Here is a 6,099-nt window from a genome sequence, read left to right as displayed (position 1 = left end):
GTATTCAAGCTTCCAAAATCATCAATTCCATTGATTACACTACGTCCTTGATGGGCCCTCTCATCCAACATCTAACCACTGAGGAATTACCCATGGATAGGCCGCCGCCAGGAAGCTTCAGTACCAAGCTCCCAAATAAGTCACGATGGATGGTAAACTCTATCGCAGGTGGTTGTCCATTCCCTATCTTCGATGCGTATCTGGGACCGAAATGAGTGCAATCATGCACGAAGTGCATGAAGGTTTTGCAGATATCATACTACCGGACTCATCTTGTCCAAGAAGATCCTAAGGCAAGGATATTTCTGACCAACGATGAAGAAGGACTATGTAGATTACGTCTGTAAGTGTGAACAATGCCAAAGGTACGCGAAGATCCTGTGAGGCCCTCCAACAGAGATAACCCTGATGACCACTCCCTGGCCTTTTACAGTTTGGGGAATTGATTTGGTAGAATCCCTCCCGACTGAGAAGGGCGGAGTAAAATATGTCATTGTAGCCGTCGACGTTTACATCAAGTTGGTCGAGGTGGAACCAATGAGCACCATCACCTCCAAAAAGGCCCTGGACTTTTTCATCAACAAAATTGTTTGCCGATACGACCTCCCTCACAAAATCTTGTCCGAAAATGGGAAGAAATTTGATAGCATCAACTTCACTAACTTCTATGAAAAACATGGCATCATCAAAAGTTTATCCGCAGTCGCAAGGCCTCAAGCAAATGGGAAAACAGAGGCCTTGAACAAGATTTTGAAGGGGACTTTGAAAAAAAGCTAATAGCTTGCAAGAGCAAGTGTCCCGAAGATTTGCCCCACGTCCGATGGGCCTACCAGACCACGAAAATAACATCGACCAGAGATACTCCCTATTCAATGGTGTATGGATGCGAAGCAATCATCCCAGTAGAAACTACAGTTCCGTCTCATAAAAGAGATACATACGATATCATCCAGAACCACGTCTTACTCCAAGAAACCTTGGACCTCATATTAGAGATCCGGGAAGATTGACAAGTGCAGCTGAAGATGTATCAGGGAAAGATCGCCAGGCACTTTAACATAAAAGTGAAGAGTCGAAGGTTCAAAATTAGTGATCTAGACCTGAGAACAGTCTTCCTTGCATCTCAAGATCCAGTAGTGGAGGTTCTAGGACCAAACTAGGAAGGACCCTATGAGATTCAAAACAAAGTATGTCTGGTAACATATCGCCTAAAGCAGCTAGACGGAATACAGGTCCCAGGGGCCTGGATTGCAAAACACCTTTATCGGTACTATCAGTAGTCGAGAGGATTTAATTCTTCTCTTTCTCACATTTTTAATTTCAAGTAATGTACGCCCCAGGGCTGGTTCTTATTTAATTAAAATGGTGTGGAGAAAACACCATAAGAAATGTTATATGAAAAGAAAAAGTTATCATCCGTCTTCAATTTTTACACAGACAAGTGACCTAAGACTATACTCTTTGGTCACTTAGGGGGTAGAAGGACCATATATGAAAATCCAGGATTAAAAACAAAAAAGGATGCAAAGCTCAGAGCTTAGTCCTGATCGAAATTTCCATAGACTAGGGGTCCAAAACCCAACTCCCAAAAAAAAAGGATGCAAGGCTCAAAGCCCAGTCCTAATCTGGATCTGTATGGTCCGAAGGGTTCAAAACCCAACTCCCAAAAAAGGATGCAAGGCTCAAAGCCCAGTGCTAATCCAGATCCGTATGGTCCAGGCCTAGCATGGTATAGGATTGCCTAATCCTTATTCATGGTTCCCCTAGAACGGTCCAAGACCGCTGGAACATAAATGTTAGGTTTTAAATTGATTAAATTTAGTCTTGTAAATGGTCTAGGCCGTTAGAACCTAAACCTCAGGTTCGAGATAAGTTAATCAACTAATTTCATCCTAAGTCATATTTTTATTGGTCTAGGCTTGTAAAATTAAGTCATGTCTGAAAATTCCATAACAGTCCAGAGCGTTGGAACCTAAACATCAAAGTCAGGACAGATTAAACAGATGACAGTTGATATATCCATAACAGTTCATGTCGTTGGAACCTGAATCATAGAGTTAGGTTAAACCAGTGAAGTTATATTCGGTATGTCCAAGATGGTCCAAGCCCTCAAGACCTGAACTTTGATCTCAAAAAAGGTAATTATCATCTACAATTTTTCCCTAACGGTCCTGGCCATTGGATCCAAGACGCCACATTTAACAATAATTCATGGATAGTGGTAAAACACTTAGTGAATTTTTGAGGAAAAATAATTGAATATAAAGCGGGATTCATTGTGCAAAGACAAAAACCAATATAATAGCGTTACGGAAAGATAAAAAATTGTCTTAGACGCATGTGCGCCCATATAAAAATATATATGTTTACAAAAATGAAGAAAAGTAGTGAGGGAGCCCAAAATTAAAGTACAAAGGCCTAGGCCTGAGCTTCGTTCTAATTTGGGACGTCTTGAGCATTTTCATCTTGCTGATCCCCAGCAAGAAACGTTGCGTCCTCTTTCTCCTTAGCTTCAAACTCAGCCTTTTTCGCAGCCAGATCTAAATAGAGGAGGAGATTCATATCCTTATCTTGGACCCAGGCCATGTAAACGACCTCGTCAAAAGTGGCCGCCAACAATTCATCAGCCTGCTCCTTCTCCTTGCAAGCCTCCTCACTCTGCTTCATCTCCAGCTGGGCCATGGCCTGCAAGCCTAGTTTTGTGCCCTAAGAGATACAACATTTTCCCGCTCCTGGCGATGTTGGGCCTCGGTCGCCTCCAAGAGCGCCTTGGTGGAAGCCTCTGAATTGCGAGCATGGGATAGCTCCGCCTCAAGGTTATCCACCAACTTCTTGTGTTTGACATTTATCTTGGACAAACCCTCCTCATGCTAAGCCTGAACCCTAGCAGCCTCCTTAGCGAGGGCCACCTTGGCAGCTTCTCGCAAGTTGACAGCCCCGTGTGAGCAATCTCGGCCACCAGCTCCGCATTCCTGTGAGCCAGCAAGGTATCCTTGAACAAAGAAGAGTTAGAAACAACACGAAAATAATGATAATAAAGAAACAAGATAGGCATGTGTCTTACCGTAGTGGCCTGATGACAGATGGCCTAGGAGAGAAAGAGCGCATCTTTGATAGCCATGGTGGCATGGCACATGAGTTGAAGGGTGGAGAAGGATGTCCCACCAGGGCCAGCAAGTCCACAACTATTAGGGTCATGTCCTGCCCCAGCTTAGGCCGAAACCCAGTCTCGGCTCCTAGGCGATCCACGATCTACTACGGGGTGCTGAGGGCCTTTGGCTAGTCAGAAAACTTAACCTTTAGGCGAATGATCAAGCCCAGGCTATCTCGTCCCATTTATTTCATCCCTTGTCTCAGGCCCAGGACACCATCATCATTCTCTCCTCCAAGATGATTAAATCCTCCTCCCCTGCAAGGGCCAGGTTGATGGGAAGCGCGGGAGCCTCCTGAATCTCTGGCTTAACAATAAGGCTTTCAGTACAGGAATGCTCCTCAGCCAGGGTAAAATCCTGTGTCTTGTCTTTCTTGGCCCGCTTCGCAGACTCTGCGGCGACAGAGCATGTCTTCCTTTTATTCATCATACCTGCTTCCAAAGTCTCATTCTTCAAGTTAATAATCTGGAGAGGAGCAGATTGAGATGGATGCTGCTCAATCAGCACCACCACGACCAAGGCTGTAGCTTGAACTCCCTTGGAAGCACCTAGGTCTGATTCTAAGTCCCCGAGCATTAGTTCAATGATTTTCTTCTTGGTCGGGCCCTTAGCAGATTTCTTTGTTGAGGCCTTGGCCGCAGCAGCCCTGGCCTCGATCATTTCCTTCATTTTGGCCATGGGATTAGACATGTCTGGGTCACCTAAGATAGGAATAAAAAAAATGGATTAGTAACGTGAAGGAATAGGGATGACATACAAAATATAAAGGAAACATGCAAGTCTAAGTCCTCCAGGACAAACCCTTATCCGTGGACTAAACCTGACTTAACTCTCCTAGTGCAAGAGCATGGATTTGATCCCCCATTTCATCTGGGTCCAAAAACCTACCATATTGAAGGAAACATGACAAATGCATGAGGGTTAGTGTGTCCACGACAATGGGGCAAGGAAGCCCCCCGTTGGTAATAGTCTTGGACAAATAATGTTGGTATCAATGCCTATTCCTAACAAAGGCCTCAATATGGAGGCATAAGTTAAAATCGGAGGCGTTTTACCTTACCCCGAAATGCTGGGCCTGCGAGCTGCAGTGTTGGGCTGCCTCCCCTCGAGAAGGGCATCCAAGTCGTTAGATTCAGCCCTCTCCAACCTGCTTCGTTTTCATTTTCTCTGCGTGCGCCTTGACCATGGCATCCACCGCCTCGATATGAATGAGGGCCAACTCCTCTCTCAGAGTAGGATCCCTCTCACATTACAGTCCCCAGAAGCTAGGAGCGTCTATCGATTGGTGGCCGGCAATCATCCTATCTAGCCGAAGGTTCTCCATGGTCACGAACCTTCCAACATTGATCTCCTTCGCACTAAGGGTGGCGCAATACTTTTTTTGTCCAAGATCAACTTAGTGAGCTGGGTTTGAGTGTATGGACCTGTTCACATGAATGTGAGTTTCCAACAAACAAAACAAAGGGCTATATGAAGGATGAAAAAGGATGAATTACCCACACAGTGAAAGTCCAGCACCTCTGCAAGGGTGGGTGTTGCAATCATATGGGGGATGTTTCCAAGAGCTTCATGGAGCCGGACTGACGCCACTGGCCTTAAACTTGTAAAATCCATCCCATGTCTTGTCTTTGGAATTCAGTTGTGGCTCCAACTGATAAAATTACAACACCTCCGCGGGGTGAGTTCCGCGATCTACTTTGAAGCGCAAAATATACGCCATCCCGCAAGCAACTTGTACACCTAGGGCATAAGCTTGATGAACCACACGAAGTAGTCATGAAGCGAGAGAGTGGCTCCTGCACTGATATGGCCTATGCTCTAGGCCATGAATGTGCCCACTCCAGTGTGAGCCTTCTCTTCCCTCCGGACCAACCTGTTGTAGAAAATCCCTAGAGCCGAGTCTACTCTAAGGGCCTTTTCCAACAAGTTCAGCATTTGGTAGTTCTGGAACTCTTTCACTCCCTCGTCCATTTCCCACGTGTTTCCAGTGGGAAGCTTATTATGCTTCAGGACCATAGGGCCCACGTTGACAGCATCTTCCAGGTGCAGAGTGACGCCACGACCCATGATCAGAGACCTGGAAGCAGCAAGAAAAATGAGAACCAAGTAGTTGGCACCAAAACCGTAGAAAATTGGTTAAGGTATGGGGATTCTCCTAAAACTGCTTAGAGAGGTCCCCTCCGGACCCCGGCCTGGGACCAATAAAGATCCCAGGAACATAAGTCGGGAACTAAAGGCCAAGGGTATTTGCTAATAAACTAATTCATCTGAATGGTTTTGAGGTGTCAGAGTTCAATGATTCGTGACAATCAAGCCCACTCCACCAATCAAATTATCTATGGTATGCGGTGTCACCTAGAAAGTTCCCTATTATTCATCTCTACCACTGCCACTACTTAGAACCACCCTACATAGTGGTCGTAACCCTGATGGCTCTATGATCGCGGAAACAACATGGCAATAAAAATGACCAAAAGAAATAAAGAAATGACCAAAAAATGTATTGTGGGGTAGTGGATCTGGAATTCGTTGAAACTCAGGCGATAACGCCGGCAGAAGTTCGATCTTGAATCTAAGGAGGTGGTGCAGCCGCTCTTCGATGCTTCCAAACCAATCATTCGGGACAGAGTTGTAATCTTGATGAGTGAAAGAAGACTTCGTCGGGAACATATAAATACGAAGATGCACTAACCATCGAAAGAGTTTGTGGGTAACTTCAAACATTCATGTTTTAAGCTCTCTGCTCTCTACTTTGAAAATTTGGGATCAGTAAAAGTGTGGAAGGGAGCCTGCTGAGGTATTTATAGGAAGAAAAGTCTATATTCAGTCCAACAATCCACAATTAGAATCCCATGAAAATCCTCATCGGACGGTTCCGGACGGCTCAGAAGCATTAACTAGCCAAATCAAGTGCTAAACGTGGATTCATTAATCCATGATACGTGCC

The sequence above is a fragment of the Humulus lupulus genome, chromosome 1 (genome assembly GCF_963169125.1).
Source record: "Humulus lupulus chromosome 1, drHumLupu1.1, whole genome shotgun sequence".
Taxonomy (NCBI): Eukaryota; Viridiplantae; Streptophyta; class Magnoliopsida; order Rosales; family Cannabaceae; genus Humulus; species Humulus lupulus.
This window is presented reverse-complemented; position numbering follows the sequence as displayed.